Genomic DNA, 24,942 nt, shown 5'->3' on the forward strand with positions numbered 1-24,942 from the left:
GAAGTTGAAAGAAGAAAGAGAGAGACGTAGAGATTGGAAATGAGAAAAAGTCTCATCCTTTAACACTGCAAAAGAGAGATAATGAGTTTGGATAAAGAAAGGTTAGTAGGTTGGGAGTTTGTGAAATAAAGGAAGTTCACACCTAAAGGTCTGAATTCGATGAAGTTAAAAGCAATAACATTTTTCTAAGAATATTCAGAGACTGAGAAAGGATGCTGAAGAGAGTGCTAACGTTTGGAATCTTCCCTGAAGATAATGGGACAAAGAGCTGACTTACTACAAGCACAAGGATAGAAGGACACTGCTAAAGACCCAGCCAAAACATGATGCTCTGCATTTATTGTGGGTATGGAGTGGGCACCACTGTGTGATTTCCTCTAGAACACTTTACTTCTTGGAGACAGGAGCAGAGAACAAAGATCACAATGTTGTCCGGAGATTCTGATCAGACAGGTATGGCGGAAGACTAGACAAGAGAGCAAAGGCGACTGGTTACTAGATCAACCTTGGCAGGTAGGACAGGAGAAGGACGAGGATGACCAAGAATGAATTGGCCTCAGAAGATTTGAGGTCCTTGTGGTATCAAAAGCAGATGTAGGGGGAGCACAGTTCTAAAACGGTCAGATAGAGAGTTATGGTAGAAAGCAAGATAGTGAAGTTCAAGATTTCTGAGGCAGAACAATTCTGGTTACCAAGAAGATCCATGGAGTATCCCTGGGAATGGGTCTTTGAAATGAAGCGAAGGTGAAAGTTATTTTAATTTAAGGAGACTTAGTAGTTTTTTGCTGTTTTTGTACTTAAAAGTTGAAATCTCCCATGATTTTAGCAGCAGTTTGGGTGGAAAAGAATATTATTTTCCAGATATCAAGTCTTGAATCGACTGAGAAATAGATAATAGCAAAGTGGGAAGGTAGGGACTGGTATGTGGCTTATGGAAAAAAAAAAATAATTAATAGCCTGAAAATGGTATTGCGAAGCTGGAGGAGGTGCAGGAATATGATCACCCATCAACATGCGTACACACACACCTGTATGTACACACACACACCCCGCTCTAAGGGGTGGGAAGATGAGTGTTCTCCAAGCAGAGAGAATCATAAAAATAATCAGGTCCTAAAAGGAGATTAGATTTCAACTAAAGGAGGAAATGGAAGGAGAGGTCTGGGAAACGGTTGAAAGGATGGCAAATCTGCTTACAAATGAATAATAGCAAGAGTGAAAAGAATTGGGAGGATTCATCTGGATGATCCACGAAGCAGCTAGATGATGGTATGCGAGAGGATGTCAAAGGCCTTGTTGTCTGTAACAGAGAAAACCATGCGGAATGAGGGACATGGTGGGGAGAGGCTGCACTCAAATTTCCACAAATATCCCAAAGGCTGAGTCCCAGGTGGGGAGCTGACTGAGAGTCGGACAGGCGCCGAGGGTTACCGGATTTTCAGCTAAAGGTTATTTACAGTTCAGGGGACAGCAGAGAGAACACGGCTCAGGCCACCCTGGCATCCCAGTGCCCACCCTGTCTGACTCCTAACACTGGAGATAGGACACATGTTGGCCAGCAGCTCCCAGACCACTGGCACCGTGGCTACTGATGCCAGAAATTATAGGCCCTACTGGTGGTACAACATTGCTGTGCTGAAGAAAAACATTAAGTGTGTGCTAAATAAACACTGCTGTAAGTCTCATTCGATAACAATACCACACTTAGCACAGTGAGTGATTCCAAACTCAAGCTTGGGAGCGAGCCCTGATGGCCTAGTGCTTAAAGTTCAGAGCTCTCACCACTTCAGCAGCCTGTGTTCATTTCCCGGTGGCAGAAACACATCACTTGTCTATCAGTTTCCACGCTGTGGAGGTGGCTCACAAAGAAGAACTAGAAGGACTTACAATTAGGATATACAACCATGCAATAGGGCTTTGAGGAGAGGAAAAAAAAGAGGAAGATTGGCAACAGATGTCAGCTTAGGGAAAATCTTTCCCTGCAGAAAAAAAAAAAAAGAGAGAGAGAGAAATAGCAAAAACCTCACTTAAAAAAAACTTAAGTGAGATATTGCTTTAAAAAACAAAACAAAATTCAAGCTTGGGAGTCAGACAGATGCAGCCTCCAGTCCTGGTTCAGCCACATACAAGCTGTGTTACCACTGGGCGTGAAGTAACCTGTTTCCTCTTTCTCTGTAAAAGGAGGAAACAGTATCTGCTTATAAACTAACTGTAAGAAATTAAAGAGATTCTATAAGTAAAGTGCTTATTTAGCTCAGTGCCTAGTACACAGCATTCAATAAATGGTATCTAATAGGATGAATTCCTCATTGCGCATTGTAGTAGAGACTTCCGTTTTCCTGGGGAACATCTCCTTGTCCTGTACCCTCTATCTTGGGGCATAGGGGTTAGAAATAATAGAAGAGTACTTTATTCAAAGATAAGCATAAGGCCTAAGTAGGGCTAGTTAGAGACCTTTCCTCCAGATTTTTCAAATTGGAACTAAAGGAAAGGGACAGTCCCCTACCAGTAGCAAAATTGTGAGGTGAAGGGCTTGAGAGCTCTTGGTGGCCATGCTGCCGGACATGTACAGAAAGCTGGTCTGCAAGTAAGAGAGAATAAACTCAGTACTCCAAGAAAAGCAGATAAGAGAGAACAGAGAATCTCCTGGCAGTATTCGAGTCTGTCGCCAATGTGTCTCTGAGGTCCACTGTCCCTCTGACCACATTGCAGCATATAAGACTCTACATTACCCTTGCTATAAACTCATCTTTTAACTTGAGCTAACCTAAACTAGTTTAAATAGGGTTTGTCTCCCTGGCAGCCAAAAGTATCCTAATTAATACATATATTTAGTATGGACAGCTACTTACAAATTTAAAATAGGGGACACTGGCAGGGACCACAGTTGATATTCCCTTCTCATAATTCCTTGAAGAATGTCGTACACAGACCCAGAGGTCAATAAATGCCACTGATAGATGAAACTTGAATTCTATCAAGCAAAGTCTGCACATTTATCCATATGCATTTGAATTGATTTGAGCATTCCTTATACTACTCAAAATTTCTTTTACCCTTTCCAGTTCCCTGAAGCAGAAACCAGCTGAAGAAAAGGCTGAATCCAAGGAAAGTCAAGCCTGAGTAAAGTATACAGAGTGATAATAAACGAGGCAGTAACTCTCAAAAATAAATATGTATTGAATACCTAGGTGGTACCCAAAACCACCTCTACCTGATCATCTAGTCAACTTATTTCTAAAGATAGTCTAAAAACCAAAGATTGGAGCATACCCCTCCCCCAAAAAACAGTAGAATACAGCAGGATTATTAGATAGAGTTGAAGATAATTTTAAGATTTAAAGCTGAAAATTCAGCAATGGCATCAGCGTAGGGAATAACTACAAGAATCTCCCATCTATTCTGCCATCCTGGCTAGTTGTAGTTCGCGGCTTTCCTTCTTGAAAACACTTTCCCTACACTAAAAGGATTGCCTCTATCAACAATCACTAAAGGATTAAACAGAGCACTTTAGCTCTGGGCCTCCTGTACTCTCCATCAATGAAAGACGAGAATCAGATGAGAATGATTAACAGTCACCTTTGTTCTCTCATCTCATAGACATCAAGCAAAAGTGACAGAAAATATTCATGAAAATTCAAATGACCCTTTAACTTCTAGATGGTGCAATATAACAGATGCCTAAATATTTTACTGACAAAAAAAGTTTGCTTTTTCTTGCTCAGAAATCACAGCTTTGATCTCTTCCTTAGATATAAATGGATAACTTTCATTAACCCACCTTTACAAAAGATCTCATGTAAAAGCAATAAAATACCAACAGACTTTGCATAAGAATACTGCACCAGGGGCAAAGTGTCATCTCCTGCCATCTTGGTTCTTAATTTTTGCCTTGAACTTATACATCTTGGAATTTAAATTTTGCCTAGAACTTGGATCTTAGTAGTTATATGAACCCAGCATCATTTAACAAGTACCAGTCAAAGAATATGAAAAGAGGAAGTGGCCAGCAAAGAAAAAGCCCAAGTCAAGAGAAAGACTCTGTTCTCCCATAATTAAGAGCTCTCTTATGAATAATCTCATGTGTAAATGAAGTCACTGATCTGACAAAATATATCCCCTTGAGGGGTAGGTTTTTATTAGCTAGACGATTATCCGATTTTACTCAAATGTTTGGAACAAAACCAGCACACAGAAGTGAGTAGTAAATTACTCCTTTAGTCACTCAGTGAGATCTAATTAATCAAATATTGATCTTTTAATATATAAAATGTATTACTGAATATACAAAGCAAATAGTGACATCTCTTCTGCCTGCAAGTTTCTTGCCATCTAGGCAAAAATAAACCACAAATCATAATACATGTGGAACAAGAGAAATACAATAACAAAAAGTAAATTTATGAGATAAAATAAGGAACACACTTATTTTCATTGAGACAGGCGGTGCTTCTTAAAGGATGGGATTTTTGAGCAGAAGCCTTATAGAACTGGCATGCTTGCAAAAGAAATAAACAACTAAGAGTGAAACATGCAAGACTATGTTCAGAAAATGGTAAGGCACTTGATGTGGCTGAGGGGTGAGACATGTTGGAATTAGAAATATAGAGAATGACATATCAGAGTTAGTGTAGTATAATGGTGACAAGCGTCAGCCTTGCAGTCAGATAGACTTTGGTTTGACTGTGGACTCCATCAGTGAACAACTATGTGAGTTTTTGTACACTCAGCCCTCAGTTTTCTGATCTGTAAAATGAGACTAAAAGTTCTTTCGTATTCTAATAGGGACGATTAAATGAGACAATTCATGAAAAACTCTAACCAGACTACTTGGCACAAGATGTGCTTGATAAATGTTGTCTACCATTATTGTTGTTATTACTGTTTCAATTATTACATCATGGCTAGAATTGAATACTAAGTTAGGAAGGTTAGATATTTTACTAAATATGAAATTTCCAGTTATAGAAGTAAAATTTTACTCTAAAAGAACTTTATATCCTATTTTTTTAAATAATAGCTATTTTGAGATTATGAAATATCTATTGACTGCAGAAAGTTAGAGAAGCATAAAAAAATAATAAAAACCACCCATTATCCCAACAATGGTAACTACTTCCAATGGTTTGGTATATTTCCTTTAGTGACATATTTATTTTCAGTTATTTCTGTACAACTTACCAACTATTTACCTATCTATCTGGCTACTTACCCATCTATCTACCGGCTATAGTTTTTAAAAATTTTATTTTACTATTTCACCATTTATTTAGATGGCTAGAGAAGAAAAGTCAATCCTCTGAAAGAAAAGAATGAAGACATGTACAGAGAGAAGCCAAAATGAGAGATAGTTTGGGTCTATAGAAAGATAAAGACAAAGAGCAGGAAGGAGAAAGGAATCTGGGGAACAGACAGAGAGACAGATTTGTCTCCTTAATTTCTGAGATCTTTCTCATTCTTGGTGTGAATTTCCTAGAGTGGTAAAATTACTGTTGTTCTTCAACTGTTTGTCAAGCCATGCTGTGGCAGGCATCTCACATATAAAGTAGACGAAGATGGGCACAGATGTTAGGTCAGGGCCAGTCTTCCTCAGCAAAAATAGGAGGATTGGCGGCAGATGTTAGCTCAGGGCTAATCTTCCTCAAAAAAAAAAAAGAGTGAATCTGCTATGAGAATTAGACTACAAAGGACAATGTCACTGAAGACATTCCTAGCACAATGTCAGCCCTCCTCATCAGTGGTCCACTCATGTTTATTTAGCTTTCTGAGCATATCAACTTATCTTTCGTTCTAGACACTACATTTCTTCAGAGCTCTATTTCTGAAATCATGCCAGCAATAAAAATTCTGTCATTAACACTGAACAACCATAACTATATAAAAGCATCCGCTCTCTAGTGCATAAAATTCATTCCTATTTATAAATAGTATTTTATTTTTAGCATCCCTTGTTGCTGACTATATTGAATTGATTGGTTTAGTCATCAATCAAGCATTCATTTATTTTACAAATGAACATTGAGTGCCTTGTGCAGTGGAAAGAGCCTCAGTTCTGTAGGCAGACTGAACTGACTTCAAATTTTAGCCCCACTAATTAATAGTTTTAGGACATTGGGCAAGTAACCTAGCTCCTCTGAGCCAATGTTTGTACACTGTCAAATAAGGATAAAAATATCTATCTTATAAAGATGTTGTGAAAATTAAATAACCTTTAAAACATACACAGTTAGTATTCAACAAACGTTGTTTTCTCCAAGTTTTATGTGCTATGAATAAGAAATAGACACCCTCCAGGAGAATCTTATAAGCTAAAAAGGGAAACAGGTCGAATTGTAGAAATAATTATAATACATTAAAAAAAGTGATAAGTGATAGGAGGGATAAAGAATATTATTGTGGTTCAAATGAGACATCATATCTTTTTAGGAGGTTCAGAGAAGATTCTAGAGGGGAAGTAACATTTGAACTAACTTATTTAGGACTAGGTAGATGTGTGAGAGGCAGGGACTTGGAGTGGAAGCAGGAAGGTCATTCCAAACAAAGGGGAAAGCTAGAACAAATGATGATGATGATGATGATGACGACAGCGATAATAACGGCCATAACGGTGCCGTCAAACACTCATTCAAGCTTACGATGATCCAGGTACTTTTCACAGCTTTTACATATATCAACTACTTTAATCCTCATAATAATCCTAGGAGGCAACTGAGATGCAGAGATGTCAAGCATCTTGCTCAGGGTCACAAAACTTGGAAGTGACAAGGTAAGCATTCAAACCCAGGCAGCCTGTCCCCAGAGCTTACTCTCTGATCGACTACCTGGGCAACTTCTATAACAAAGGCACACAGGCAAACACCACCCACGACTCTATGAAATAGCAATAAACCTTCACAAATTACTAACTTCAACCACTAAATCATTGAATATTTATTGCACCCTTATATTTTATTATTTGATGATGAAGGCAGAACACTTTGAACATAATTTAAGGGTTTTAATTATTCATTTATGTTTAAAAATCATTCAAGTATATTTTCATTAGAATTGAATACTCATTCTGGAAACCCTGTAGACATTTACTACAAGATAGTTGATATGCATATCCATGTAATACAGTGTATTTGCAATGTGAAACTTCTCTGAAGTTTTAGTGGATTCTAATGGAAAACACTTGAGAAACAAAGAAAAAGGAAAGGAGGGAGAAAAGAAAAAGCAGAGATCTATCAATTATCCAGTAGATGAGGGGGTAACATGTGGAAAAATCTTGGGAGACCTTGGGTGGGTTCTTGTTCTTACTCCCTCAGACCAGTTGTGTGCACCTAGACAAGTCCCTGGACCTTCTAGGACTCAGGGCATTGGAGTTCTAAGATTCTATGGTTCTAACCTAATGCCTATTTACAATTGTACTAATCCAAATGCACTGAAATCCTTATCCCATCACAATATAATGTCTTCATACAGTACTTCAGTATACAGATGTGATACCCAAATAAGTTTTTAACAAATCTTTTTGGAGAGCTACCTTTCATAAATCCAGCAAATGACTGGATTTATGATTTATCCTGACTGATAAGTGAAAATCACCTGAAATACACACTGATTCTACTAAGCTGCTGATGCTTTTGTAGCAAGAATGAAACTATAGCCAAAGAACAAATCCTCATCCTTTTCATCCAAAACCAGAGTCATTTTTGCTCCCACATTGACATCTCACTTCTAATGTTCCATGATATTAAATTTATAAAAATGGATATGAAATCTTTTGAATTTATCATGTGCCTACCCTAAAAGGACAAGTGTAAGAAAAGCAATCTCATCTTCCATATGCCAAAAAAAGGGCAATCATTTAGTTAAAACAACTTCCTATGATAAAGTGTAAGGCAGCATTTAAAATACTCCTCAGTTCTCATTAAATTAAAACTTAAAAAATTTTTCTCTGATTTCTGAAAGAGACTGAAATTTAGGATATTAGGTATGAGTGTTAGTTTCATTTATAAACCAAGAAGGTAGTTTAATTATATATCTGTTTGATTATCATCACTTACCTTCATTATGGGAATACATTATAATTGGTTTGATTACTGGATTTTTCAATTATGCAGTCAACACCAATCAACCAAAATGAAATGTTTAAGGAACGAATTATATAAAACTAAAATTCCTTTTTCAAATAATTTTCACTATTTCAATATAATTCTTCCATAAGTGGAATAAAATCCTGCAAGTGTTGAAATGATTTGGAATATGCCAGATATTGAAGCTAGAGAGAGTAAAATTGGAGGAGGAGTAATTACTATTATCACAAGTACATTAAATTATATGTAGACACACTCCATCACAACGTCCCCAATACGCAACCATAAATCCCTAACATTTACAGAGCAGACAACAGAGTGTCTAGTAAAGAATAACAACCGACAATAACATTCTGAAATAAGTCTTATTTGATTAAGCAAGGAAATACTTTTACCTTGAACTTATTTTTATTATAGGTTAGGAACCATCTGAACAAATTTTTATGAAAGGAAAAAATAAAGCATTTGGAACTTTTTAAAGAACATTACAGAAAATATTTAGCAGTTAGAAACAAAGCTTTTTAAAATTTCCTAGTATCATGATTATAATAACTGCAAACTATTGGTCTATGTCATTTCAGTAAACATGTAAGGAGCACTTAGATGTGAACTCCCCCCCCCCCCCCGCCCACGCCAGGCCAGGCCCCCAGCAAGTAAATCCAGAAACATGAAAATATGTCATTTCTTTTTACTCCACTAGAGGGTAGTCTCTCAAAACTAGGGCTGGAGTCATGAATCCAGCCTGTTTTTGACCTGTTGATAAATTAATCCTCATGTTCCATTCCCCTCAACAAGATGTTTCTCTAGTATACTAATTAAGGTTGTAAAACATGCATTTTTTAAATTGCTGTCTATTTACTCATAGATGTTCTTTCAGAAATATACACTGCTATGCTTTTCTGTGTTTCTTTTCCAAATTTCTGATAACTCAATAAGTATTTCACATATGTGATGCATATAGTATATCTTCCCAGTAAATATACATCCAGAATTAACATGTCTAAGAATAAAGAAAAATCAATTTCTTAAGGATGTAATTTATCACAGTTAAAATACTCCCCCAGTAGTAAAGCACACATCCTAAACACACACACACAGGGATATCCACACAAACACCCCGACACAGCTACCCATTCATATGTGGCTGACAGATTAATTACATCACATAAGGAGGAGTGAATGTAATCGGAAATATATATTTTTAAAAATACCCCCTCATATATGCCAATGTTGTGAATTATAGAGAAGCAAATACATGCTTTATTTAAAAAGCTGGTCAATCCAGATAAGAAATGTCATTGCTTCAAAAAAAAAAAAAAAGTGTTAGTGAATAGCAAGCATACATGCTAAATTAAGTAAGACCTATAGAGAACTAAATGCCATTCAAAACAGTTTCAAGCTTCTCTTCTTAAATAATACAGCCACTGGTGAACTTCACAGAGAGGGCGTCGGAGGCTCTGCATCCCTCCCAGTTGTTTTTAGTATTTGGGAAATCCTTATTAGTAGTGCCCTGCTATTTTCAGAGAGAAAACACAGTTTCTCCAAATGACGGATAACCTAAAAACGGGAAAATTGTCAAAAATTCCTCCTCAAAAAAAGAAAGGAAGGAAGGAAGGATAGGTGGAAGGAATGAAGGAAGAAAGGAAGGAAGGGAGGGAGGATGGAAGGGAGGAAAGGAGGAAGGAAGGAAGGAAGGGATTGGTACCTAGGAAAATATGCAAGCCTGTTTCATTTATTTGTATCCTAAGCAGCAGTGTCATAGAACAGACAGGTTGTTTCAGCCAACCAGACGGGAGCAGCTGCGAGTGCTACGTCTTGGCAGTCCGAAGCGATTGGCTCCTCTCTGGGGAGTGGAGGGTGTTCAGTTATTAATGACCGCTGAGCAGGCAGCACCATGTCAGTGACAACTGATCGGGTGAACGATGCACCACTAACCACCATGGAAACAAGAAGAAATAAAACCAGCTTGCAGGATCTCTCTTCACTGGATTGAGAGCCTCAGCTTGCCAACTGAGAGAGAGTTCCGGGAAAAAGAAGGAAATCCTGGCTGCAGCCTCCTGCTTTCCTTTATATTTTAAAATACAGAGACAAGATCGCTTGCATGTGTGTACATCTATAGCTCATGTTTGTGTATACTTTATTATACACGTACACACACATGCACCTATTTACACCCGGGTAAGAAGACAACCATGTGATTCTCGCAACTAAGGAACGGAGGAATCCAGCACGCAGGGACACCGGAGGTGTAACACAGAAACTGCCTTTGCAAGGTAAGTTTAAAAAATACGTTTCTATTTAAATATGCTCTATTTCTTGCTTAGTTGATAATCATTGTTTTACACCTAAATTCTCCTTTGATGTTTTTCTTCTTGTCTGTATTCTAAGAGCATTTTTCTGTCCGTTTTACTTTTGAGAAGAAATTCAAATGCAAAAGCCCTCTGGCTCTGTGTATGCCTGGCTGTGCTTGTGGGATTCTCCAACATGCATTTTACTAGCTTGAATGCCCATCAGAGGATGTGAGTGGGAGAGAAAAAGCAGTGCTGGGGGGGAGGAGAGAGAGGAGGGTGAGGGAAGAGAAGGGGACAGTGGGAGAGGAGATGAAAGGAGAGAAGGAGCCGGGTGGAGAGGGGGGAATTTTCCTTTTTCTTCACATTATTTGTAATGAAAAGCAGATCACACGTCATTCTGGGTTTTCAAACCAACCCCCTAAATGGGGCATTTTTCTCCCTTTCACCCAGTGGATGGGGATTAAGGCAAATGCTGCTGCATGTCAAGAGCTAAAACCACTAAGCAGAGTGGCGGAATGAGCATATCACAAACAGTTATTGAATTTCTGCCAGGCTACATCTTACGGATTGGGGTAAATGACTTCCCTTTAATAACATCCCCTCGCTGGTCTGAAGGGACAGTGCAAATGTCTGATTGCTAATGCAGCTGGAACTGACACACACTAGGTAGAGGGATCCCACGAACCAGAAGAGTTCTCATCTTCTCTGGTAATTAACAGGATCACAGTAGGGTGGCTTTAAAGTACATTTCCTATTTAAGAAGATTGTTCAAACCAATTGCTATATTCCCTTTGCTGTTATTGAGCTAGATGGTTTAATTCGTCTTTAATTTATTCATTTTTAACAATATGTCCTTGTTTCCGTGCCTCTGATTTTAGTGAAAGCAGGCTAAGAATATGAGTAGAATCTTCCTAAAGTGAAAAGGGGATAATGTGAAAAATAAAAAGGGAAGAAGTAAGGATTCAAAATTTCTCCCTAGAAAATAGTGTGCCCTGGTACTATAAATATTAGTCATATCCTACGCTTCTCCTCTTTAGTTTCAGAAGCAATGCCTTTGAGACAGAATTACTCTCAGTAAACTATGAGCATCCATGTAGCGATGATTCATGGAATACGGTGTGGGTTAATTTTTACTTCCAATCTTGTATAAGGAAGCTAGCTACTTAGACTATGCTTTCAAACAGACCTCAGTTGAGGATGTTCATGGAAATATTCGCTACCCTCTTTAATGGGTCCTGTAAAGACATTAAAACAAACCTAGTATTTACATTTCATCTTCTGGAGCTCTCTCCTCCCTTCGTTTAGTTCAACTAACCAAATAGTTAATGGAGCCTGCTTCTTTCAAACTGCATGTTATTTTTTTCCTACAACTATGATTTCAGAGTTATTATTGGTTTCCTAGTTTATAATATGAGCCAAAACCAGAAGACAATAACAGCCACTTAGATCCTGCCACTTTCCCATAAATGTGTCAAAAAATGAGTCACTTCACAATATGTAATGTAAGAAGTCAATTAATTCTAGGACCTTTGTAAATGATGACAATAAAGTAGCTCTGACAATATGCCACTGATTTCGATTTTCCCTCTGTAAAATGAACAAGTTTAAGAAGAGGTTTCCTGCTCAGAGTGAAAAATGAAAGGTGCTGAAGCATTAGCTCGCAATATTGGCAGGCCTGCTCGCTCTGCCTTAAACACCACATGCAATCTACAGAAAAAACAAAATGATTTACTACAAAGAGGGAAAGGTGATTTATTTGCTTTTCTGCTGTTCGTTAGAAGTGCTGCTTTTGCCACAGAACAGATCTGATATTTTGAGGCACCTCCTAAGTTCCTAACCAAGAGTAAAAGCTTGAAGCAGATACTCAACCTCCCGATTTCAAACTCCTGTATAATGTAGCATTGCAGTATTGATTTCAGTTTTTCTTAGACCTTTTCCAGGGAAACTTTTCATACCAAACACACACATCCTTAAGTCCTGCCAGCCTATTGTAAAATTGCAATCAATGAGACCTAAGAACAGTGGATTCACTCTTTAACCTTGGAAAAGCTCACATACATATTTTGTGGATTACAGAGATCAATAAGGTACCCACTGGAGTCTGAGAAACACAATCACTCCAGGTCCCTGGTGTTGTCACTCGGCGTGTGCCAGTGAGTCTGGTGATCTGACAGCATCTACCAATGCCCGATGATGGACATATGAGCATGCTGGAAGACTTAAGCATCGACTCCCCCTACATATAGTCATGTAGCTATACCAGAAATAATAGCTGTTTGGCAAGACAAGCTTCAAAGGACTATCTTTTTCAGGGTGTCGCTTGCCACAGGCAATACGATGAGTTAGAATGCTGATGAGTAGGTGGAATTTTTTTCTTTGGTGGTTGTTGCTAATGGCTAGATAAACAGTGTTATCAGCTTTCTAGGCCAGAAATTTAGGGACCTATGAAAAATGTGGTAAACTTATGATTCACTAACTATATTTTATTATTTCTTTGTTCTTTATTCTCTTTCACACCTACTGAATTTTTTTTTTTTTTTTTTTTTGCCACAAAATGGGTTTGAGGTTTTACTTTTTTTGCCCCCTACTCTGATATTTTTCTGGCGTAAAATTCCTATGTAATGTGGCATTGCAATATTTATTGCAAACTAATGAAGTTGATGAAAGGTTTGTAACCTGAGTTAAAAAATAACACTTACATAAGTTAAATGTTATTACTTAATTAGCAGCCCCTAAAGATGGTCATACATGAGGTATCTGTTGGAGAATCTGAAGGAGATCATTAAAAGGAAGCTAATAGAATGCTAAAAATGAGTCCCTACTTCTAGACTCGATAAGGATGCCCCCAAAGAATAATTTAAAATAATGTAGCTCCAGCCAATCTGGAGAAACACCGGACACATCTGCAGCCCACTAAAATGTTCCATGTAGACCTGGTTCTGAGGGTTTAACCACTTAGGTATCACTCCTTGGTCCCACGAAACTAAACAAAGCAGGTAAACATGAGGCAATACATCAGTACATCTTGTCAGTGCTGAAAAAGATAAAGCTCTCTGATACTGGCTGTGTAACAAATACTTAGGAAAGCTTCACTGTGTAGCAACTGAGCACAGGTCCTGCACAGAGCTCAGCGAATTCCTCCCTGCCTCTCTCCTGATAAAGTGATATCTGGTTGGACACCTAGGAAGTAGAATATAATAACAATTATTCTTTGGGCCACAATGCAATAGGAAATCAAATTCTAATATAAAGAAAGAAGGTGGTGCCAGAGGATAGAAAAAGTAACAGGGAAAAATAAAAATGTTTTCTTTAACTTGATGGGAGGGGTGGAAGAAGATCTCAATAGATGCGATGTAGGGGTCATTAAATACAGGGTCAGTAAGAAGACAAAATGCTCATCTCAAATTGTGAAGAAATATAGTGCCCACTGGGCCACCCACTGTATTTGCATAATTGTCAATTTTGTATATAACTGCTTGCCATTATGTTAATTTATCTTTGGGCCATAATGAGGGAGGGCTATCTTGTTTTGAGGTGCCATTAATAAAAGCACATTACACAGCTTGAGCACAGAGGAATGAAGAAGGGGAAGATGTTTTCATATAATAGTAGAATTTTAGGATTGAAAAGGACCTGTAGTAGATAGTTTAATATGCGTACTTTACAGGTGAAGAAACTGAGGCCCAAAGGATTTAACATCTTTACCCCAAATCACACAGTTCTTAAATGGAGGCCAACAGTAGAACCCCTTAGAAGCTCCCTCCAGGACTCCATTAAAAGTTTGCCTGCTCAGTCTTTCAAAGATAACATTAAAAAAAAAAAAAGAGAGACAGAGAGAGAGAGAGAAAAAAAGAAAAAGCACATAGATATGTGCCAAAAAAAAAAAAACCAAAACAAACCTAAGGAAATGTTTATTCAGATAATCAAGTACTCTAAAAGCAAAAGCAGATATTCAACAATGGAAGCAGTAACAATTTGCTAAGTATATAGCACCCAATTTCAAAACCATAATTCATCTTCTGGATATAATCCACTATACTCTCTAATGAGTCATAAAAATTAGAGCTTTGCTTTGTTTTTAAAACACCTTAATAACAATACTGCTACTCTTCACCTACAAATATTCAGCTACTGATCATCCACTATAAGTTTTTCCAGAAATTCTGAAGAGATTCTCCGCAGCCTTTATTACTGGATTTCACTGTAATATTTTCAGGCTCTTACATCTGTCCTCCTTATATACAGTGTCCATTCTCAGGGTCCATGCTGTGCTTGTACACCTCACTGGAAAACAATGAGGACATTCTCAGGATAGCAGGCCCTAGTTCCCTCTTGCCGGCTCCCCCATCCTGCCTGATCTTCTCATTTCCAAAGTTAGAGCGAGAGCCTTTGCAGACAAGGACATATCTCGTAAATTTCACAATCCTATTTTTTTCTTTCTGGCAAATTTCTCTCTGTTTCTAAATGTTCTCCCCAAATTTTGCTTAAGGTAATAGTAATTAGATGAATCAGAAACTTTGGGGAAATAAAACAGGATACAAAAATTACATAATAATTGTGAATATTTGTTTAGAGCTATATTGTTTACAGAGCACTTTTTCAACAATGACATTTGCTCCTCACAGCAACCTGATGAGTTGCTGATCATCTTTTAAGACTGGAGAATGAGGTTCCACGCAGTTAAAGATTTGCCACAGTCAGGGAGCTAAGATGTGGAGGAGCCAAGGTCTTCTGACTCCAAAGATGGGTACAGCACTGATCACAGTACCCCGACACTTTTTAGTAAGTATCCATTTCCTTTTTCCTGAATACTCACTCTAGACTTACCCTTCCAAATTCTATGCCCTTTGCCCCACACCATGCTATATCTGGAGAGATCTTGCAAATAAAAATCTGTCCTTCTTATTTTAATCATAGCTAATGATATGCCCAAATTAAATAAGAAAAACATAACATCTCTTCTTGGAGAAAAAATTGCATTTGTTTTACCTACTCATCCATATGTTTGTCTCACAGCATTAGCACTTTGATAAATAGATACTTGGTGAGGGTCTCAAAAATTGAATAAAATCGGATGAGTAAATCATTCAGGGACTGTCCAGGTTGCTGGAAAATTATGAACAAAGTCCTCAAAGTCACTTGAAGAACCATCAGTGGATAAAGTGTCAACATAAAAGCACCTTCTTTGGCATCTCCTTCCCAGTTAGTTTGTCTTGGGGAGAAAATGACACACAAAGACCTCAAAATGCCAGTAAATTTAGTCACATTATTCTGAGAGCCCTTTCTAGGGGAGATTTTGCCTTTCAAAAGTAATATCGTTCTTGGAATAAATGGAAATCCCTAAAACACATGTTCTAAAGGTTGTCATGTCAAGCTTTACTTCCAGAAGGTGAAGCATTCTACAGATAATCAGCTACTCTGTTTAGGAAGGAGTGTAATCGTCACCACTTTTTCCATGTCTGCATTGAAAAGGCCCATGGATTCCCCAAAGACCACTGAACCAATTAAAGCCTTAGCATCAACAGGCAACATTTTTTATTTCCAGAGTCCTGAAACTGCTGGGATTTAATTCCCTGAGAGTGAGAGAAGAGACAGTGTTTCTTGACTTATACAGAGCAGGAACTCCAGAAAGGGAAGACTGTATTCCTCTGGGACTGAGCCTGCTAACGGGCCATGTGCTAAGCCATGACCTTCAAGAAGGCTCAGGACTCATGATACTTACCAAGAACATGAATAATATTGGATATTTTGACTAGTTAAATACTTAAAGAAAATACTTAGGCCTCATTTTCATTGGGGTAGAGAGGATTGATCTGTGCCTATTATAAATGGTCTCTAAAATTATGAAATTAAATTAGTAAAATGACTATAAAAAAACAAAGACAAATATTTTAATGGATTCATTCCACTGGATTAAAATTGGCTCCATAATGTCTTAATAGTCTCATAGTGCTGAAAGGTCAATGCATTTAAATTACATTGTTAACTAATTTACAGTTAACTTTTGTTAAGAAAAAAATAAAAACAAAAAATGTTAAAAACATATTTTCAGACATATAATTATATTGGCTTTTATATCATTAGAATATTTTCCTCATCACTATCTTCATATGCCCAAACATACTGGTCTTATCACTGTTTGCTAACAGTGTTTCTGGGTTCTACACTTAATTCTATTTTCACCAAAAATTGGTCACTCAGAAACACCAAATACTGAAAATATTCTACAAAGAGTATATGGGACCACAATGGCTTTCATTGAAATTTCAATAGTTGCAGGGGGTAATTTCAATATACATCTAGACAGATCATATTTTGATTTCTACAAAGGCCAAAGGGTTAATAGCCTTACAGTGCTCATGCCTAAGGCACTGAAAACAAAACAGTAGAGTAGGCAAAATGGGACTAAGTCTATGTTACAATGCTGTGTCATTGAAGAGAAAGTGCAATAGGATGGAAAGAGAAAAACAATGCTACCACCATATACAAAAAATAAGTATCTTCTAAGCGCACATTAAACCTGGAAGCTCTATTCCTAGTAATGCTTAAACGCAAAACATATAAAATGCCATTAAAGGATATGAGCTTAGACTGTATCCACCCAACAAGACAATTTCTTGTGTGAATAGCTGAACTGATTCACTTACCAAACACATAATTTATATTTGTTCCTCCTACTGTAGTGTATCACCCAGGTGTCTTTTACATTAACGCTATAGCTGCTCAAAGAGTGTCATAAGGTGATGTTTAGTTAACTTTTTAAAATCAATGAGGCATTTGCCAAACTACGATTTCCTTAATTAGTTACTTTATTTTTAATGAGCAAGTAAATTCCATGTAAATATTGAAGTCTCAGTTTTTCATTTACACTAAAAATTCTGTCACAATATGCTGCTGTTGAACAAAATGGTTAAAGAGATAAAGAATCAGATGTTGTTTGGCCTACAATAATGTAAGCAGAGAACTTATGAGTTCAAATCACAGTATCTCTTTAGACAACACTTTACTGGCTAAGGGAATAGACATAATATTAACAGATCTCATTTATTATATAAAGGCATTTTCTGTGCCAAACATTGTGCTAAGCACTTCGCAAGCATTTTCTCATATACTCCTCATAATTACCATACGAAGCAAATACTATTAGTAAGCCCATTTTACAAATGAGGAAAATAGGGATTAGAAAAGAAAAGCAACTTGCCTCAACCAATTGAAGGCAGAACAAGAAAAGGAACCCAGGTCAGTCTGGCTCTAAAAAACATGCTTTTGTGGACTAGGCAACATCACCTCTTCTTGGTACTACCCAAATATAGTTAGTCTACACTGCCGTCCAGGAGTCAGCTTCTCTATCAAAATACTATCACTCCATTTAGCGTTTCATACCATGCATTTTGCTCATACTAGGATATCTTCTCTTTGCAAGATTCACTCATAGTATCTTCTTTTTTTGTTTCTGAGAGAAGAGTGATGATTTACTTACTTATATTTGAGTATCACTATTCATTTGATTAACATGATTTTTGCAGTTCATTTCACAACTACACCTGTGAACTGGCAGCTTATAGTCTTCTTTTTTCACCATTTTTCCACCAAGTAGAATTCAACATGTCTCTTTACCTGAGGTCATGCAGCGCAATAACAGCACAATAAAGGAAAAATGCAAAGCTTAGTTCACAGGTCTCAATTCTTCTTATTTAAACAATCCTTCTGTGGATCCAATGCCAATTTGTGCATCCTTTCTTTCTTCATTCATTCTCTTTTAAACAAGAAAGGTGAAAACAATCTGAATACTATATCACTGCTAGTGCAATCATCAATTTTCAACGAAATTCATCAATCCTCCTCAGTATTAATAAGCTTCTAGCTCTGCAAAGTTAACAGATGAAAGCTATAATCTGTTTTTCAAACTGAGCATGCCAAGCCAAACCTAAAACTTCAGCAGAAGTGTTCTATGCCAGCTATTTGCAAAACTGCAGCATTTCTCGCTGAGTGACCTCCTCAAAGAGCTATCAGGGGAGTCCTTCAATTTGACTGTCCTACATAGAAAAAGCTGAATGTGAAATTAAGCCAAAATATGTTACTGAAGATTTGTCCATGGATTACGAATGAGGTTTAGAGAGCTCATGTCCATAAACATTTTCTTCTCAGAATGAAGATTTTTTTTTTTAAAAAAATTGTAAGTAATTAGACAATTGAAAAATGAAACTCAAGTTTGAGGTGATGAAAGGCTAAAATGTCTGTGCATCAGGAATAACCTAACTCAACACATGTAAGAAATAAAGAAGGATATGTGTAATTTTAAATTAAAATTGTAGATTTTTTTCTCTGCCACTTCTTACCTTCATGTACAACAATGAGGAGGAGGAGGAGAAAGGAGGAAGAGGGAGATGCTGGCCAATAGGTATTCAACATGTACCACAGCCTGAACCCTGGCTCAGCTATTTACACATGGTATCTCGCTTAAATTCACAGCTCCGTGAGGCTTAGAATGGGGAAGCACTTGCCCGACTACCCACCACAGCAGGGTCCTGATTTGAACCCTGAATGTCTGACTTCAAAGCCCATTCTATTAAAACCATGCTAGTATGCCTCCCATGTCACATATTTCTTAGAATAAGCATAATATATTTCTCCTTTGGGAAGCTTTTTACGTTTTACGTAGAAGTATCCTGCAACAGGCTCTTTCTATAATTGTAAGCTCTTCAGCAAAGATCAGAAAGCTCATATAATAATTATTCAAACTATACAGTTTTACCACATGATGCAACCTGATTAGTATTTCATGAATAATATAATGAACACAATATAATCCAACTAATCTGAAATAAAAGTATTACTTGCGGATTTTCTACTTAAACATTCTCACTAATCTGTGTAACTTCAGAAGTGTACTGCGTAAAAGAAATGATCATGGTTGAATTCTAGAAGGAATTATGAACATCTAAGATCTTTATCATTTCTTAGGGTATCAAAATCAGTAATGAAATAAGAAAAGTTTTCTTTACCGAAAATATCTTGCAAATTGAACATGTAGAATAATGTTTCAACCCTATCCTTCACTCCTGGATGTCACTCACCAGATTTGAGAAATATTTAAAACTTATTTATATTTTTCTATATTTTGTACACTCAGGAAAGACAGTGGACACTTTTAAGTTTGTCTGCCCCATAAAGAATTTTCCCTATCTAGAATAGTAACTCCTCCGACAGCCACTTTTTGCCTCCACCCTTCCCTACACCTCACTGGCTGTAATGGTAAGCTTTTAACCTCACTTAAGCATGAGGCTTCTTGGTTGACATAATCATATTTAATTGTAAATCAATGTGTTACTTTGTACTTTATTTGATAGAGACTTCTATGAATCTTTGAAAGGAGAGATATTCCAAGATAATATACCACTTAGTCATTCATTTAGACATGCCATAGCATGATCATTTAATCAAGGAACATGAATACGTCCATAGCTAATGAATAGAACCTTGAGATACTGATAAGAAATGATGTACTTATGACACAAATAGAACCAAATCTATCTATCTATCTAAATTTTCTCATCTTAACAGGTCGCTTTCTATCAAGATTTTTGAAGGTACCATATTCCAAAAATATTGCTAAACACATTCACTGTCTACATGTTAGATAAATGTACATTTTGCTTCATTTTTAACATAAAAGCAAAGTTTATTAAGCTGTATCTGTGATGATATACATCAATTCACTTGGGGGCTTGTTTTTTTTTTTTTTATTTTTTTTTTAAAGATTTTATTTTTTCCTTTTTCTCCCCAAAGCCCCCCCGGTACATAGTTGTATATTCTTCGTTGTGGGTCCTTCTAGTTGTGGTATGTGGGACGTCGCCTCAGCATGGTTTGATGAGCAGTGCCATGTTCACACCCAGGATTCGAACCAACAAAACACTGGGCTGCCTGCAGCGGAGCGCGTGAACTTAACCACTCGGCCACGGGGCCAGCCCCACTTGGGGGCTTGTTTTTAACAGAATCTCAGCACCTCTGAAAGCGACATCTAAGAACTCATAGTGATTTTTTGCACAGTTTCAAAACTAGTGGTTAAAGATTCAAGTCCTTTTCCTTTGTCCATTGTTTTAGATTTGGTAAAAACTGTTTATTTATGATGAACAATTGCTTGAATTTATACAGAATATGCACAGAGTAGGTACACTGTCTTGTATTTTTCCCAAGAGAATACTGGGAGTAGGGTATGGCTAATTGAGTTAGAGATTTGATTGAATGGGATCTGACTGAGACATTCAAGCAGATGTTCTTAGTTAACATGCTTGTGAGACTGTGGTAACAATAGTTCCTGTCTCTACTGCCCCCAGTCTAAAGAGGTCCACCATCCATGGTCAATTCTTGGCTCTCAGATGATGACTGTGGGGTGGTAGATTATGTGCCTTTAGGGAGAGTGTCTACCAAAAATCTACAAAAACTACATGTTCTTGAATTCCTATTTTCAAATACTACATACCACATTCCATGTGGGACACAACTGAGATCACCCAGAAATTGCCACTGACATAATTAATGAATGAATTCTATACTGCCTGTTGATTTGCTTTCAAATGTCATTGAATAATATAAGGAGTCAGACTTGGTATAACAGAATTGTGAAAATGAGAGAGATTTTTATAGATATTAAGTCCCTTGCTCCACGTGACCTCACTACTTAAGTACGTAATTGGAACCAGAAACCAGGTGATTCAATCCCTGCCTAGAGGCTATTTCATAACACAATGACTGTGATGGTAGAACTTAAAAAAGATTGGACCATATGTTCCTAACAAATCATTCCTTTTCTTAAGCACCATTACGGCCCAAAGTTCACAAATTCAACCCTTAGAGAAACTTAACAGTGCCTTCTCTGTGAAGAGCCCCTATTTGTACAACCTCTTAGCTGCTGAAGTCTGGCAGAAGCCCAATTCACTATCATCCAGTCATTTTCCAAGACGCCTCTCTAGATTGGCATTTTATTGACAGTAATATGTTGCTGCTGGTCTGCATCAAGCGTGTTAATTACTTGGGACTGGGGTTTTGAATTTGTGCCCTAAAGTAATTTGAACAGAAAAGTTGTTTTGTTTCATTTTTAAATCAGGCAAATAAAAAAAAGAGACAAATTATTAAATGGAAAACCATAATTAAAAAATGGCAATCATACAAAAAGCAAGTTTCATATTTATCCAAAATAGAATGATCCAGTACTTTCTGTGACTCCATTAGAAATTTCTACTCTTCTTGAACATTCCATCCCAAATTCAAAAGGCTCTGAGACCATTCTACCCTAATCCTCTTTGCTGGGGCTCTAAGAAGATTTATAACACATACAAAATAATTACATCTTTGAAATTATAAATCTCATTGCAAACTTTAACTTTTATAAAAACTTTATTGTAAGTTTCCTCCCAAAAGAATGCACAGTGTAGAAAAATGAGCACTCAAGGCCCTGAGTTGCTAAAATAAAAATCTGAAATTGCTGACATTAACGTGATCTTCATCGAGACCATAGAATGTCCATTTATCGTAGTAACTTCACAGAGATCATTTTCATTTTTCTCTAATTTGAAAAAATCGTTCTTGTGAGTACTAATGAATGATGTTTAAATTACATTTTAACCATCACCATAAGACTTTGTTTCCTCCCAAATGTAACCATATATCAAGAAATGACAACTGTCCTATTCCAGCATCTCAAAAAAGTTCTATTAGCATTTTTGTAGACTTACAGTTAACAATTGTACTTCTATAGCTCTATCTATTCCAACGCCAACTTAACACAAGCATGCACGCCCACATGCATATGCTTTCACACCCACAAATACAGGACTTTTTTTTTTAACATTTGCCAACTGTTAATAGTTCTTACCAGTTTATAAATATTTCAGTTAAGTCTAGCCACACTTACTTCTATCTGGTGTCCAATAATTTTTCTTCTTCTAAGACATGCCATATAACTGAGATGACAAACACTCTGGTGCATTTTAAGAGTTATTTTCACAGAAATAACAAGGGAAAAAAACCTACTAGGAAAGGAAAATTCTACAACCTTTTATGGAAATCAGATTCAAATACCATTCAAGCAGCTCTATTTTGCTCTACCTTTCCTCCTGGTCTCACATATCCACCTTAAAACTATGTTTAAGTTGCAACAAATTCTAATACGTTATAACCATTATTATGACTATCATTAATTTGATAGTGATTAACAATTAGTGGTTACTTTCTATGTTTCCACTGCAGTATTAAGAACTTTTTTTTGTACTAAGAATTTTTAATGCATTATTTTATTTAATTTTCATGTCATCCCTCTGGGGTAGGTACTGTTATCACCCACCTTTTAACAGATGAGGAATCAGTAACAGAGGAAGAGAAAGAACTAGAGTCAATGTCTAATCCTTTAATCACTAGGCTGTCTCTTCTGGACACCATTCTGAGAGTGCCCGAGAGCAAGAGAATAAGATAAAGCATTTGCATTGGCTACTTAAGAAATCTTGGGGTTAAGTGTGGTGCAAAGTGGGATCGGGGAAAAGTGATATTCCTATAATACACAGTTTTAGAGGAAAGGCTACATTTTCATTTTCACTTCCCAAGCATAACACCTCTTGTATCTCTGGGTTTGGGCCTATATTCAGGTACCCTTTTTGAAAGCCAAATTTGCTAGAGAAATGACTCCTACTGTTGAAAGATTCCTTCCTTCCTTGCTTCATGCATGCACCTACATGCTCCATTTCTCACAGCTTGAGCTAGTTTTGCAGAGTTGAAGATGATGAAACCCCAGGTAAGAAGAGACAGAAGTCATACAACTCTTCTCCCGCTCCCGCTGTGTCTTGCTTTCCCATAAATGTATAGTTCTGTAAGTCAGAATTCAATATTATTCTAGAGAGTAAAACAATTTCTTTTGTCACTTGCTTTAGACTAAATGCCACCTTTTGTTCTAGAAATGTTCTCATATCTGTTGCTAAAGCTCCAAGTTTATACATGTTGAGTATCCTCATGCTGTCAGTTTAGTAACTAATACCATCACACTTTGATTGCTGCTGGTAATAGTTTAAAAAGAAAGGAAGGGATGTTATACATGAAACTACTTATATCATTGCCAGCAATGGTTGAAAACAGTGCTAAATAATAGAAAAGTCTCATAATTAATCCCCCTACCTAGTCTTTGTAGGTTTTGGCTTTGTGAAACAAATGCTAAAGAAATATTTTTAAATGTAGGGAAAAGGACGGTTGTTAATAGGGATGGAAAATGTGGAGGACATGCCAAGGGGCAGCAGGGGAAGAGACATTAATGTTTTCTCCTAAACTGTAAGCTGCACTACTTATCAAATTAAAAATATGCACACAAATACCCAGGCTCTCACTCCATTGGAAGCAGAGGCAAAAAGCTCTCCAGAACAAGAGGGTCATGACTTCTGGAAAACTGAGGAAGAAAGGACAAGCAGCAGAAGGAAGGGGGCAGTCTTATATACATGAGAGGAGGACAAATAAAAGGAAGGGAAGAGAAGTTGCAGGCACAACAGCCGTTAGAGGGGTGTTGAGTCCAAAATGTGGGTCCACTTGCCAGACTGCAAAAGCTTGACCACAGACTTCCAAAAGCTCTCAGTGCAGAGCGATTTCTATTTCCACAGTAAAGGAATCATGGAGGCAAAAATGTACCCATCTCGATAGATCAGAAACGTGTATTTCCAAATAAAACAATCATGAAATCTTTTAAAGGCCCTTTAAAAATTAATGTGATTCTTCTCCATGAGATAAACCAAAGAAGCCATGTGTCAGTATGCTGAAAAGTGACAAAACAGATGTCAAGTAACCTTCATTTTGCAACAACAACCTTCGATGAATCTGACATCTAGTTATTCCAGTTAACATCATGTATGAAACTCAGAAATTATGCAGCCAAAGAACAGACTATTAATTCATGACAGCATGTGGAAAGGAGCAGATGAGAACAAAACACAACGAAAGTATATAAATTGACCAAATGAGGCTGCATATGTTACCGTTTTCTATGACAACAGAAACTTATTGACTGACAATTCACATCTGGTTTGCTCCCTTATTCTGCAAATCACAAAAATGGGTTGCTGTGGCAACTGCCACGTGCTATTTAGCTTGCTGGGAGAGAAAAGAAAAAAACCCTAAAGTACCTTCAAAGACACAAATACTGCATGTATTTTTATTGTTTCTCCTGCCCCAAGAGAACAAATCTCCTGACAGGAGGTCTATCTTTTCGCAGCTTTAAAAATGGGCTTGCTTTCTGTTGTTTGCATTTTTTATTATGTATACTACCAATTTATGCAAATGGAAAAGAAAAAATCCACAGAAATATAAAAGAGATGGATACAGATTGCCTGAGTCACATGAATGTGATAGGGCCATTGTCTTTTATAGCATCCTCACTTTTATCATTGACAGCTCTTTTAGCCAATTTAACTCCACTGATGTATCAAATCCATGCATGGTACTCCCAGGAATACACTGAGAGCTCAATTCTTAAAGCATCAGCAAGGGCAAGCTTATTTTTCTGGACCAAAAACAAGAGCAAGGTGCAAATAGGAGATCAT

At 37.1% G+C, this 24,942-nt stretch overlaps 2 protein-coding genes across 9 annotated transcripts in view; one reads left to right on the forward strand and one right to left on the reverse strand.

Annotated features, from left to right (window-relative positions):
• The window catches only part of IMMP2L (inner mitochondrial membrane peptidase subunit 2), an 845,338-nt gene that overhangs the window by 382,843 nt on the left and 437,553 nt on the right, over window positions 1-24,942 (reverse strand). The window lies entirely within an intron of this gene.
• LRRN3 (leucine rich repeat neuronal 3) overlaps window positions 9,701-24,942 on the forward strand; it is a 37,518-nt gene continuing 22,276 nt past the window's right edge. The window contains exons 1-2 of one of the 4 annotated variants that reach the window (XM_070511966.1): window positions 9,973-10,351; window positions 14,995-15,151. The gene's annotated coding sequence lies outside the window, so the exon portion shown is untranslated. Of the gene's footprint in view, window positions 10,352-14,994; window positions 15,152-24,942 lie in introns of all 4 variants that reach the window. The other 3 variants (XM_070511969.1, XM_044764628.2, XM_014849977.3) reach the window with 3 other exon arrangements.

Source organism: Equus asinus, chromosome 1, assembly GCF_041296235.1.
Source record: "Equus asinus isolate D_3611 breed Donkey chromosome 1, EquAss-T2T_v2, whole genome shotgun sequence".
Classification (NCBI taxonomy): Eukaryota; Metazoa; Chordata; class Mammalia; order Perissodactyla; family Equidae; genus Equus; species Equus asinus.